Raw genomic sequence first — 13,592 nt, forward strand, 5'->3', positions numbered from 1 at the left:
GAAGTCAGGGAAAGACAAATACCATATGATTCATGTGGAATTTAAGAAACAGCACAAACAAGCAAAGGGGAAAAAAAGGGAGAGACAAACCAAGAAACAGACTCTTAACTATAGAGAACAAACTGATGGTTACCAGAGGGCAGGAGGTGGGGGGGGATGGAAGGGGGGAGCGGTCGGGGAGGTAGGAGATGCGGATTAAGGAGTGCACTTGTGATGAGTATGGGGTGACGTATAGAAGTGTTGAATCTCTGTATTGTACACCTGAAACTAATATAACACTGCATGTTAACTAACTGGAATTAAAATTAAAACTTTTTTAAAAATGACTATCTGGGGTGCCTGGGTAGCTCACTTGGTTGGTGCCTGGGTAGCTCACTTGGTTAAGTAGCCGACTTCGGCTCAGGTCATGATCTCGCTGTGGTTTGTGAGTTTGAGCCCCGCATCAGGCTCTGTGCTGACAGCTCAGGGCCCAGAGCCTGCTTCGGATTCTGTGTCTCCCCCTGTCTCCACCCCTCCCCCACTCACTCTCTGTCTCTCAAAAATAAGTAGGCATAAAAAAAATTAGGGGCACCTGGGTGGCTCAGTCGGTTAAGCATCCGACTTCAGCTCAGGTCATGATCTCATGGTTCGTGGGTTGGAGCCCCACGTCGGGCTCTGTGCTGACAGTCAGTTCAGAGCCAGGAGCCTGTTTTGGATTCTGTATCTCCCTCTCTCTCTCTCTCTCTGACCATCCCCTGCTCACGCTGTCTGTCTCTCTCTCTCTGTCTCAGAAATAAATAAAACATTAAAAATAAATTTTTAGAAAAAAACAAAAAAATTAGAAAGGACCACCTGGCTGCTGTGTTGACAATAGAGCTGCTCTGTCCACCACTGAAGCCACTGAAGCCACTGGCTGGCCATGTGTGGCCGTGGAGAGCTTGAAACGTGGCCAGTTCAAATTGAGATGTGTCATACGGGTGCCAAAGAAGGAAGGCAAACTACTTCATCAACTATTTTATCTTTTTTTTTTAAACTCTTTTTTTATATATATATTTTTATTTATTTCTAGGAGAGAGAGAGAGAGACAGCGTGAGCAGGGGAGGGTCAGAGAGAGAGGGAGTCACAGACTGAAACAGGCTCCAGGCTCAGAGCTGGCAGTCAGCACAGAGACCGACAAGGGGCTCGAACCCACGAACAGCAAGATCATGACCTAAGCCAAAGTTGGACGCTTAACCGACTAAGCCACCCAGGCGCCCCTTCATCAACTATTTTAAAGCATTGATTACATGTTGAAATGATAATATTTTGGGTATATTCAGTTAAGGTATAAATTATTAAAATTAATGTTACCCATTCTCCTTTCCCTACTAAGTGTGGCTATTAGAATGTGAAAATTCCACACGTGGCTCTTACTCTGTTTCCCTCGGACTGCACTGTTCGGGGAGTGCAGACCAAGGGCTGAAGCTGAGAGACTGGGAGGCCAAGGCCACGTCCAGGTGGGAGGTGATGGCAGCCCAACGGGGGGTATTTTGTGAGGTGGAATTCTGGGTGCACCTACTTTACGAAGCTGGGTCTGTGTCTACACCACGGAGTGCTGCTTCATAGAGGTGTGTGGAACAAGTACTGGGCACAGGCTCTGCTCACGGTCCGGGCTGGGGAAGGGTGTGGAAAGGGAGCCGGGCTCCAGCGAGTAGGCGGCTGGGCGGCGCTACTGGCGTTGAGGCCAGAGGAGGGCTGGGTGTCCGCACGGGGGCAGTGTAAGCCCAGGTCTGGTGACAGATGACCGAGTGAGTCCCAGGCCTTTACTTTCTCATCTGTACAATGGAGGCAGGAGGGCTCAGCCTCCCGGAGTGGGAAGTTAAATGTAAGGTCTGGCCATAGACTAAGTGTGCCATCAGTAGATGCTCTCGTTAGTGAGCTAGGACTAGACACCCTGGACGCGGGGCTCTGCTTCTTTGGTCTCTGATAGCAGGGGTGGGGCGGAGGGGATCTCTGCTTCCTTCTACCACACCTTGCACACAGTGGGTCCCGAATAAAGATGGCACTGAAGAAACAAGGCAGTACTGGGATAACTAGAATAAAGTTTGTTGAATGCACAGCAGGAAGAACGCTGGATGGAAATGCTGGTCACTCCGGTGCTGATTGAGTTATGAACAGCACACATATCCGTCCAGTCCTGTCTACCCATCACCTTCCGGACCCAGGCCTCCATCGCCTCTCACTTGGGCACTCACAGTGGTCGGCTCAGTACTCTCCTTCCTTCCTTTCCCCTCCCCATCCTTTCTCCACACAGCAGCCAGAGGGAGCTTTTAAAAGTACATCAGGGCTGGCTGGCTGGCTCAGTCAGTTGAGTATGTGACTGGATCTCCGAGTTGTGAGTTCAAGCACCACATCGGGCAGGGAGCCTACTTAAAACAACAACAGCAAGAAAGTGCATCAGGACTATGCCGTTTTGTTGGTTGAAACCTTCTACAAGCTTCCCTTACAACCAAAAAGCAATTCTGCAAAGCTCTGCACGACCTGGCCCTATGTCCCTGGCCACCCTCATGTCTTAACACTCTTACTCTCTATGTCTTCTTTCCTTTCCTATAAGCAAGACTATTCCTGCCTCAGGGCCTTTGCACTTGCTGCCCCTCTACCTAGAATGCTGTTTCCTCCCATTTTTATGAAAGTGATGTCTCATCATTCGTGTTTCAGTACAAGTGCCTCCTCTTTTAGCCCCTCAATCTTACAAAACCCTAAATTACTTCTTGGTAACTTAGTATTTCTTTTAAGATTTGCTTGTCATATTTCACCATCAGCCACCCTGACCAGAGCGTAAGCTTCCTGAAGCTCTATCCATCCTTGTCCCCCTCCTACCCCCAACGCAGTGACTAGAACAGATATCTGTCAAAGGAACACGCATGCTTATCGGTGGCATCTCGAGCATCCACGTATCATCTTACTGGATATCGATAAGATGCTCTTTCTGTCACATTATGGAGAAAAGTAAACCACAGTTCTGAGGATTCAAGCCTGAATGTCTGTCTCTACCGCTCGTGCTCTTGAACACTGTGTGACACCGTCCCTCAGACCTGGGTTCTGGCTCCGCTCTGCCAGCAGCCGAGTCTGTGGCCTTGGTCAAGTGCCATGAATCTGCCCTTCTCACTCCGGGGGTGTTGGCTGAGTGTTTCCGAAGTCCCCGCAGCTCTGCTGATCCGGGGGCTGGCTCTCGACGGGGTGCAGATGCTCCCCAAGGGGGCCTCTGTCTGGGAACCTTCACACCCTGCCCCAGTGTACTTGCTGTTATATTTTACACACACGTGCATATGCTATGCTTTCTTTGACTTCTCTTCTTAATTTAGGGGGGATTTATGAATTACGTTTTAGGATAGTGACTTTAGGGGGTGTTATAAAATATGTGCTATAAAAGAGGGCCTTCTATTGTGGGTGGTGACAGAGTCAGACCTGTGGCCTGGAGCGGAAGGTGTGGACCAGGAGCAGAGGAGCTGCTGGGGGCTGGTGTCCTGTGTCTACACCTGCGAGGTGGCCATGCAGGTGGACACGGGGGTACAATTTCGCTGAGCCGGATGTCACAAAGGGATCACTTGACTGTGTGTAAGCCACACCGGTTTAAAAAGCAAAGGGTTGGGGCATGTGAGTGGCTCAGTTGGTTGAGCTTCCGACTCATGATTTCAACTCAGGTCATGATCTCTTGGTTTGTGAGATCAAGCCCTGTGTCGGGCTCTGTGCTGACCACACTGAAGCTGTTTGGGATTCTCTCTCTTTCTCTCAAAACGAATAAACATTTAAAAAATAGAGGGAAATGGGGCGCCTGGGTGGCTCAGTCGGTTAAGTGTCCGACTTCGGCTCAGGTCATGATCTCGCGGTTCGTGGGTTCGAGCCCCGCATCGAGCTCTGTGCTGACAGCTAGCTCAGAGCCTGGAGCCTGTTTCAGATTCTGTGTCTCCCTCTCTCTCTGACCCTCCCCTGCTCATGCTGTCTCTCTCTTTCTCTCTCAAAAATAAACAAAACATTAAAAAATTAAAAAAAAATAGAGGGAGATAATATATGTGAAATAAGTAAGTGGGCCTTGGGACAGGAGGTGGTGTCTCTGCTCGTAGCCCGCGCCTCTTCTTTTTCGTTCTGTCAGATGCCCGGACCCCGGCTCCAGCGCCTCCTCCCTGACTCCACCTCACTAGGCTCCTACTCGCCCCCGACTCAGTACTCCTCTCTTAGCCTTTCTCACACGGTGACTTTCTCCCAGCCTGGGACACGGGCCGCCAGCGGTGGTGTTTGCTGAATGAATAAACACTCACTGCGTGTGGGAGGAGGAGCAAGCTAAGATGTGCGTTCTTGCCCCAGGCTGCGTGAATATCCGGCGGGAGAGGTAGTGTCTACACCCCACACACGGGATGTGCTACCTGGACGTCATTAGCAGCTGCCCCCTGGGCTCCTGCTCATGTGTCCGCCAGGGTAATCCTCTCCTCCAGGCTGGTACCTGGATTGCACCCTGTTAGAGGTATGCACCCGCAGGGGCCACGAGGGCAGGGCACAGAGCCGGGGCTGCACCCACATCTGGCCACCTCCAGAGCCCAAGCTTTGCGCCCTCGCTTTTCCTGCTCAGTGTTGCTCAAGCAGGAAGTTGAGAGAAGATAGCTTCTCCCTGTCTTACCTCCACATTCTGGGCCCTCAAATGACTAGTCTTTAAATCGGATTTCCTTATCATCCAAGATACAGATATGATCTGACCTTTGGATGCTGAGTATATGCTTACATGAAAGCAGGAGAGACTTCAGTCAGACCTAAGAAAGCACTTCCTGACGCTATGTGATAAGACACTGTTCTGAGGAGGTTAGATGTGGTTGAGCGGAAAGCAGTGCCTGGATCCAGAGAGGCCTGAGGTCTCTTGGGCCCAGATTCAGACTCTCCGTGAGCCCCTGGCTGCTAGGACCCACCTCGGAAAGAGTAAGGCCAGCCGGGCATTGGGCCTCCTGGGACCCACGTCTCTCTGCTCCCCGGTGCAGCAGGAGCCCAGGGGACCCAGAGGACACCTGCGGGGAGAGAGAAAGCATTGACAAACTTTTCCAAGCAACTTTCCCGGCCTCAGCTTTCTCTAAGGACGTGGCCTGCTGCTTCTCTGGGCTCTGTCTCCCATGGGTGCAGGGCCCTGGGGAGGGGGCTGTGGGTGATTGGAGCCTGGCAACTTCCAAGCAAACTATGTGTCTCTTAGGTCCCCTTCTCAGGAGGACTCCTGACCCTGGAGCCTCACTTTCCAGTCCTTTCTCTTAGGGACCTGTCCTCTCCCGGGCGGGGGCCAGGGTTGCTGAGCCGAGGCCACCAAAGGTGGCCCTGGGGACTGAGAGAAGCTTGGAGAAAGCTCTGAGGTCTGGTTGCCAGGCCCCCCTCCCCCACAACTGGAGCTGAACTCCCCAGGCTCCTGGAGGGTGGGGCCTTCCCCAGGGCCACGAGCGGCCTGGGTGGAAGATGAACTTATCCACGCAGCTCAAGCCGGCAGAAGGATTTCAGGGCGTCTCCTAAGCACACCAAGTGGAAGAAGGCAGCCCGCCCTCCTTGAGGGACCCCGTGTGGGGAAGCGACCCTTTCCTCCACCTCACCCGCCTCATCTTGGATGGCACACCACTTGGGGTTTACTCCTTCAGCACGTCTGTTCCAAGCACCAGCTCTGTGCCAGGCGTGCGCCAGGTGCTGGGGGACCGTCAGGGAGCCGCCAGCCAGCCAGCGACAGACACGGCAAACGCCCTCCACAAGGGATAGGAGCTTCAGTGATGGTCGTCAGGGTAGCCTGGCAGAAGGCGGGAGGTGGGGGAGTGGGAAACAGGGCGTTTGTACAGGCCTGACAGACAGACGGACCGCGGCCCCAAGGCAGGAAGCGCCGGAGAAATTCTAGGAGCAGGGAGATGGGGTGGTGGTCAGGGGGTGTCTGCCGGGCGAGGTCCGCGGAGCCTGCATCGTGCAGGGCCAGGCTGGCCGTGGGCGCAGGAGGGCTGTTACTCTCATCATCAGAGAAGCCACTGGAAAGTTTTAGCCAAGGATTGATGTCCCCGTCCTGGCGTTTGGAGAATGCTGCTCTGGAGATTACGAGGGGAACAGGCTGGAGGAGCAGGTGGGGGACACCTGTTACAGTGAAGGATGGAGTGTGTGGGGGGCTGCCTCCTAAGACCCTTGAGGTCCTTTAGGTGCTTGGGGCAAGGCGTGGGTGGGTTTCCACTCTGCGACCGGCAGAGGCACCTGTAGCTGAGATTTACCTTGTTTTTTAATTCACCCTTTGTGGCTGCTGTGGGGTGGGGGGTGGGGGTGGGGAGAGGCAACCTTTAAAAAGCAGTTCTGCTGTCCAGAACGTGAGGTGCAAGAAAGGAGGGGACTTCACCCCCGGCCGGAAGCACTGGCCCCACGGCTGACCTCACTCCCGGGGCCAAGCCCAGGAGGGTGGTTTTCCCACCGCCGCTCGGAGGGAAACGAGGGCGCTTACCTGGAGCTAGTGCAGAGAGCCGGGGACTTGCTGCTAGGACCATTATTCTCCTAGTAATCGTCCCCTCTGCAGGACGCGCTCCCCGCCTGTCTCTGGTCCGTCACCAGGATGGCCCAGTCTCTCCCGCCGCCAGTGGGCAGGAAATAACCAGTTGCAAGTCTAAAGAGAAAAATCTCAGGTTAGGCGCGGTGAAAGGTAGAGCTGACAAGGTAGAGCTCCCAGCCAGCTGGAAGAAGGCTGACAAAGGTGGCGTGGTATGCCAAGGCTTCACTTTTCCAGAAGCTCTGGAAACACAGGGATAAAGTAGCAAAGGTGCAGGAAGGGTCCCTTATGTTTGCTTCAGATCCCAACGCTGGGCTTCCCAGTTCCTGGGGCTGGGGGGTGCTGACAAGGTGGCCAGCAGGCGTCGGTGGTCCTGAAGCCTTCCGGGAGGGATCCGAGGGTCCCTCATGGCCTCAGGGCAGCATCAAGATGAAGAGCGTGGGTGCTAAGGAAGGTACCCACCTCAATGTTTGGGTTTGAAGAGCTGCTCAGTCAGAAGACGCTTGGAGACAAGGACTCAAGTGCAAGTGTTTATTTAGAGGTGATCTCAGGGAGCGCCAGAAAGGGAGTGTGGAATGAGGCAGGGAAAGGGCTGAAGCCATAAAGCCTGGGGTTCTGAGCAGGTGGAGCTCATCCCTCTGGGGAACTCTGGAATCAGTGCATGGTGTGGACCCGAGGGTGGGGGAGCTGGGATGTTTATACACCGAGCCTCACCACCATTGATGGACAGCTGCTCAGTGGGTGTTAGCTCCTCAGCACCCAGGCCGGCCATGTGTGTGGGCACAGTCCTTCTGGGTGACCGGAAGACCCCAGGCAAAGAGAGGGAGCTGCTGGCCGTTGGAAGTCAGGCCTTCGGGCACTGAGGTGATATGGAGCGGTCATGGGGGGCACACCCTCTGCGTGCGTCACTCTGCCAAACCTCCTGTGACCTCACCTGTAAAATTGGAATAAGAGCAATGCTGTTTCTAGAGAATCAATACAAAGCCCTGTGTCCTAGGGTGGTGTTGAGATTTAACGAGAGAGTGCTGTTAAGGGCACAGAGCACGTGCTCTGGGTGCTTCCTCCCTTGAGGTGACAGGTATCTGCCAGGCTCTGGGCCAGCAGGTAGGGATACAACATGAACCGCGCTGATTGGCTCCTGGATCTCCCACCGAGGAGCTCAGAGCCTCACCAGGAAGGCAGTGACAAGGACAGCCCGAGAAGCACAGGTGTGACAGGGCCACCGTAGGGCTAGTGGGGTCACATGGGAGCACTAAACAAGGCCTCCGTTAAACCTTAGGAAGGCGCCATGTTGGAGACCCCCACACCCACCCCAGTGTCTCCCAGGAATCCAACATGGCCAGTTTGGGGGGTATTTAGGGTGATTTGATCGTTATCTAGTTGTATTCAGGAGATGAGGCGAGCCCAGGGTCCTCCCTTGCCACCATCTTGCCCTCCTTCCCCCAGCGTGGCCAGTGTTTTGCACTGAGTGATATTTTCAGTTTGTCTAGGGATCAGATGGTAAAAGAAATATGAATCTTGAAACCCGGGATTATCCCCGGTGAGGGGACAAGTTGATCTTGTGAGAGAAAAATGAAGGTCTGAGCCCCACTGTGGAGAGAGAGGACTCTGGGCTTTCCTTTTACACTTACCACTGGCGGGCAGATCAGCGTCTGCCCTGAGATGACTTCCCTCTCTTTCCTCCTCTGCCTCCCTTACCAAGCGCAGGGTCATACGTGAAATGAGAGGGGGAATCGCGGCCGACATTGTGGACACCAGCCTGTGGTCTTTCAACACCCACCCTCGTGAGTCTGTAGTCTCAGGGCCTCCAACTACCAGCGCCTGACTTTTCTCTGACTCCTGGAGCCCACTGGGCTGAGGGCCAGGTGGGCCAAGGTGGTGAGGAGTCAGCTGTCCCTGGGAGCAGCTCGTGCCTCCGTGGAGTAACCCTGGCACTCACGCTGCTCCCCACGGTCTCCAGCAGGTGGCCCCCCTCATTGCACCTGCACGATGACGTACCCTCAAGGCTGCCCCCACTTCCGACCTAACCTCTCTACTCCCTTAGTGTGCGTCTTGGCATTGCCTCCTGAGTAAGTTACTTGCCCTGGGATCTTTATCTTGGGATTTCCTTGGGGGCAGGGGACCCAAACTAAAATAACAGAGCCAGGAATTCTGATGGCGCTGGCTTGACTTTGTCCCCTCTGTTCATTTATTCTCATGCTTCCCCTCTGTCAGTCACATGAGACCCAGGTGGGGCCCCAAACAAGTCAAGTTATGCTCAGTGATGCTCTTTACACCTCTACCCACGCTGTGCCAGAAACTTGGAAGGTCTTTCCCCCTCCTTCCCTTGGCAAAGTTCGTGGGTCTGCTTGCTTCTAGAAACCTGGCGGCCTGTCACGTTTCCCCTGCACTTAACTGACAGTTTCTCAGTCACCCTTGGGCACAGATGGATGTACTGTCGTTCACTTGATGTTTTTACTTAAATCAGCGTTTTCGGGGTTGCTGGGTAGTTAAGTGTCCAACTCTTGATTTTGGCTCAGGTCACGATCACATAGTTCATCAGTTCGAGCCTCGAGTCAGGCTCAGGATTCTTTCTCTCTCCCTCTCTCTCTCTGACCCCCTTGTCAAAAATAAATAAACTTAAAAATTAAATCAACATTTTCATTGACTCTGTTTATTTGATTGTGGCAAACTATCCATAACATAAAATTTACCATTTAAGCTATTTTTTTATTAAAATTTTTTTCAGTGTTTACTTATTTTTTTTTTAATGTTTTATTTATTTCTAGGAGAGAGAGAGAGACAGCGTGAGCAGGGAAGGGTCAGAGAGAGAGGGAGATACAGACTCTGAAACAGGCTCCAGGCCCTGAGCTGGCGGTCAGCACAGAGCCCGACGCGAGACCCACAAACCGCGAGATCATGACCTAAGCGAAAGTCGGACGCTTAACTGACTAAGCCACCCAGGTGCCCCAATATTTACTTATTTTTGAGAGAGAGAGAGAGAGAGAGAGAGAGAGAGCACAAGTGGGGAAGGCACAGAGAGAGACAGGGGAACACACAGATTTCCAAGCAAGCTCCAGGCTCTGAGCTATCAGCACAGAGCCTGACAGAGGGCTCAAACTCATGAACAGTGAGATCATGACCTGAGTCGAAGTCAGATGCTTAACTGACTGAGCCACCCAGCTGTCCCCCATTTAAACCATTTTTAAACGTATAATTCATTGGCATTCAGTTGTACAACCATCCCTGCCATCCATCTCCCAAGCTGAAACTGTCCCCATTAACCAATAACTCCCCCTATTTTCCTTCCCCCAGCCCCTGGTAACCTCTATTCTGCTTTGTGTCTATGAGTTTCTTCTGCAAATGGCATCATACAATATTTGTTCTTCTGTGTCTGACTTACTTCACTTAGTGCAACATTTTCAAGGTGCAGTCCATGTTGTAGTACGTGTCAGAATTTAACTTAAAAATTTTTTTTCAGAGGGAGAGAGAAAGAGAGCATGCGCATATGTGTACGTGAGTGAGGGAGGGGCAGAGAGACAGAACAGAGGGTCCGAAGCAGGCATCTGGCTGCGAGCGCAGAACCCCATGTGGGGCTTGAACTCACAGCCTGTGAGATCATGATCTGAGCCAAAATCAAAAGTCGACCGCTTAACCGACTGATCCACCCACGCGCCCCCAGAATTTAACTTTTAAATGGCCAATTAATATTCCACTCTATGAATACACTGTATTTATCAAGTTCATCTGTTGATGGATACTGGGTTTGGCTTATCTTTTAAACTCAGCTATGTCCTAAGCAGTAATATCCATGAAAACCAGAGTTGGATGGTAAACTTTGTTTTGAATACCCATGAAATTAAATCTATGGCTGACAAAGCAAGAACATAGAAGTGTGCCCAGGCCCACCCCAGGTCATCCTGCAGGCCACCAGGGGTTCATATGCCCCTCTGGGCAACATTGTTGAATTTACAGGACAAAAGCAAGCCTCCTCCTCCATGCAGAGCCTGGTGCCTTGTAAATGCTCAAAATTGTCTGCTGATTGCTTTAGACCTGAGGCTCAGAGTCTCATTTGGCCAGAAAAATCCAGGGATGCCTGGGTGGCTCATTCTGTTGAGCGTCGGACTTTGGCTCAGGTCATGATCTCACAGTTCGTGGGTTTGAGCCCCGCATAAGGCTCTGTGCTGACAGCTTGGAGCCTGGGGCCTGCTCCGAATTCTGTGTCTCCCTCTCTCTCTCTCTGCCCCTCCCCCACTTGTGCTCTATCTCTCAAATATAAAATAAATGTAAAGAAAAAGAACTTTTTTAAAAAATCCAGAGCTGTGTGCTTTCAACGACCCAGCACAGTTCAGGAACTCCCGCCCCAGCAGCTTGGGCTGGGGCTCAGGGTCTGCATGGGCCGCGCAGCCCAGGTCCATCACCACTGCCGGCCCACTCTTCCCGCCCCGCCTGGCTCCCTCGCCCCAACACTGCGGGCACCCCGGGCGGACCTCCAGCTGCTGCCCCCCGGGTTCTTTTGCCCATGGTCTTTCTCTGGGCACAGGAGCCATTCTGCCAGCGACACAGCAGACTGGAAGCGCCAGGGCATGAATGGTTCTTCGCAAAGAGCCCTTATGCAATGCCTGACGGATTTGGTCGATAACGCCCAACTCCCTTGACCTTCGTGGGATGACTCTGAAGTGGTGTGTGCTCCACCCTGGCCCTGCAGCAAGGAGTGAGCCCCAGCTGCCCTCAGTGGTGACATGCTTGATAACACACCTTTAGTGGCTATTGTCCCCTCCCTATTTATGTCCCCTCTCTTCCGGAGACCACCTCCCAAGTAAACAACTTTACACCAGAACCCTGGTCTCAGCCTGTGGATCTACAGGAACATCAGCGAGCGCACTGGGAAACAGTACAGGGCAGCGAAGTTTCCATGCCCAAGAAACGCACTCTTGTCTTGCGGATGGCTTGCAACACAGCAATTGGGGCGAGTCTGGGGGAGGGCCAGAAAAAGTCTGGTGTTCTGTTTTCCGCAGGGGTTACCCCAACTGGATAGAGCTTCTCAAAGAAATGGAAGCATTGTAATTAACATACGAAATCCTTACTTCTGATGTTATTAAATTTGTTCCGCTTATACAGCGCGGAGCATATTGAAAAGGCAAATTAAAATGTTATGTGTTAATAAGCTTGGATTAAATTGGGTTTTGAGAACCCGGGGAGGCGGAGTTAGTCCCACATGGACGCTGTGTAGGGTGTTCAAGGAGCCTTTTCCTCCCCTAGAAGCCGCTGCCTCTGAAATTACTCGAGAAGACACAGGATCTTAAGAGGAACCTCCCCAGTCTGAACGTATAGACTTGTGAGTGTGTTTCTGTCGAGTGTATGTTTAGAGGTGGGTTTCTCTACACTTCAGTCCCCAACAGGAGCGCGGAGAAAGGAAGGGGAAATTAAGAGAGCTCTTGAAAGGAACAGAAAAAACAAAACAAAACACAAGCAATCATAGCAGAGTAAGCTCTGGGAGCTGGAGCCACACACATGAGGGTTCTGGGTGACTCATGTCCCGGGCTCGGGGGACCCGATGAACAAGGTTGGTCCAGGATGGGGTTGTGTTGTTCCTGCCCCTTGTTAAGGATGTCACGCTGGAGAGCCTCAGCCAGAAAACTGCTCTCTCACAGCAAGGTCACCCAGGACACTCTGGCCAGGCCTGGGGACTTCATCACAGTCCTTCTTCCGTTCTTCATGGGCTTGAAAAGCTCTGTCTTTCTCAGCCTTACAAACACTGCCTTCTCCCTTGGTCTGTGCCTCCCCGTCCTCTGGCTTCTCCTTGGCAGCCCTCCAGTGACAGTCCTTCCTTTGGCTTCACCCTAGCCCTCTGGTCTTTCTACTCTGCACACCCTTCTTGGTGGCCTTTTCCATTCTTTTTGTTTGTTTGTTTATTTATTTTGAGGAGCAGGGGGCAGAGAATCCCAAGTGACTTCACACTGTCAGTGCAGAGCCTGACACGGGGCTCAACCCCATGAGTGGTGAGATCATGGCCTGAGCTGAAACCGAGTTGGATATTTAACCTTAACAACTGAGCCACCCGGGCACCCCTGACCTTTTCCATTCTCTAAGCTTCTTTCACCTCCTCCTTTGCTGATGATTCCAGATCTCTCCCCTCTATTGAGATCCTTCCCCCAAAACTTGATGCCCAGTGCACATGGGCCTCCTCTAGCAGGATCCCCAGGTTCAACAACCCCCAGTGGAAAGTACCCTCTCCCCTCACATCCTCCCCCCCCCCCCCCCCCCCCCCCCCCCCCCCCCCCACTTTGTGTCTCATCAATCCTGATATCCAAGCTGGGATTCAGGGAACCATCCTGATGCTGTGTTGGTTACCTACTGCCGTGCAACAAATCACCTTTCAAACTTAGCAGCATTAACACATAAACATTTGTCATCTCCCACATTTTCTGAGGGTCAGGAATCTGGGAGTAGCTGAACTGGTTGGTTCTGGATGAGGATGGCGCATGAGGTTGCCGTCAAGATGTTGGACAGGACTGCAGTCACCTGAAGATTTCAGGAAGTTCTTCCAAGTTGGCTCACTCACACGACTGTTGGCAGGAAGACTTTGTTCCTCAGTATGAGAATCTTTTCCAGAAGCCTGCTTGAGTATCCTTATGACATGGCAACTGGCTTCTCCGAAAGCCAATCATCCGAGAGAGAGCAACTGGGAAGCTGTGATGCCTTTTATGATCTAGACACACATCGTCATTGTTGCCATATTTGATTCATTAGAAGCAAGTCACGAAGGACAGCCCACACTCAGGGGAGGGAATTAGCTTCACCATTTGGAGGGAGGAGTGTCACAGGGTTTAAACGAAGTATTTTAAAACTGTCACAGATGCTTCCGGCCACTTCTGCCTTTTTCTACATCTGACCAGCTTCAAATATTAAACGGTTAACAGGCCTTTTTTGAAAAATTATAAAAATGGGCGCCTGGGTGGCTTAGTCTGTTAAGCATCTGACTTCAGCTCAGGTCATGATCTGACAGTTCTTGAATTTGAGTCCCGCTTCAGGTAAACTTGAGTCTCGCTTCAGGTAAACTTGAGCCCCACTTCAGGTGAGCCCCTCTTTTCTCTTTCTCCCTCTCTCTCTCTGTGCC

The sequence above is a fragment of the Hyaena hyaena genome, unplaced genomic scaffold, assembly GCF_003009895.1.
Source record: "Hyaena hyaena isolate Hyena2069 unplaced genomic scaffold, ASM300989v1 scaffold_7, whole genome shotgun sequence".
Classification (NCBI taxonomy): domain Eukaryota; kingdom Metazoa; phylum Chordata; class Mammalia; order Carnivora; family Hyaenidae; genus Hyaena; species Hyaena hyaena.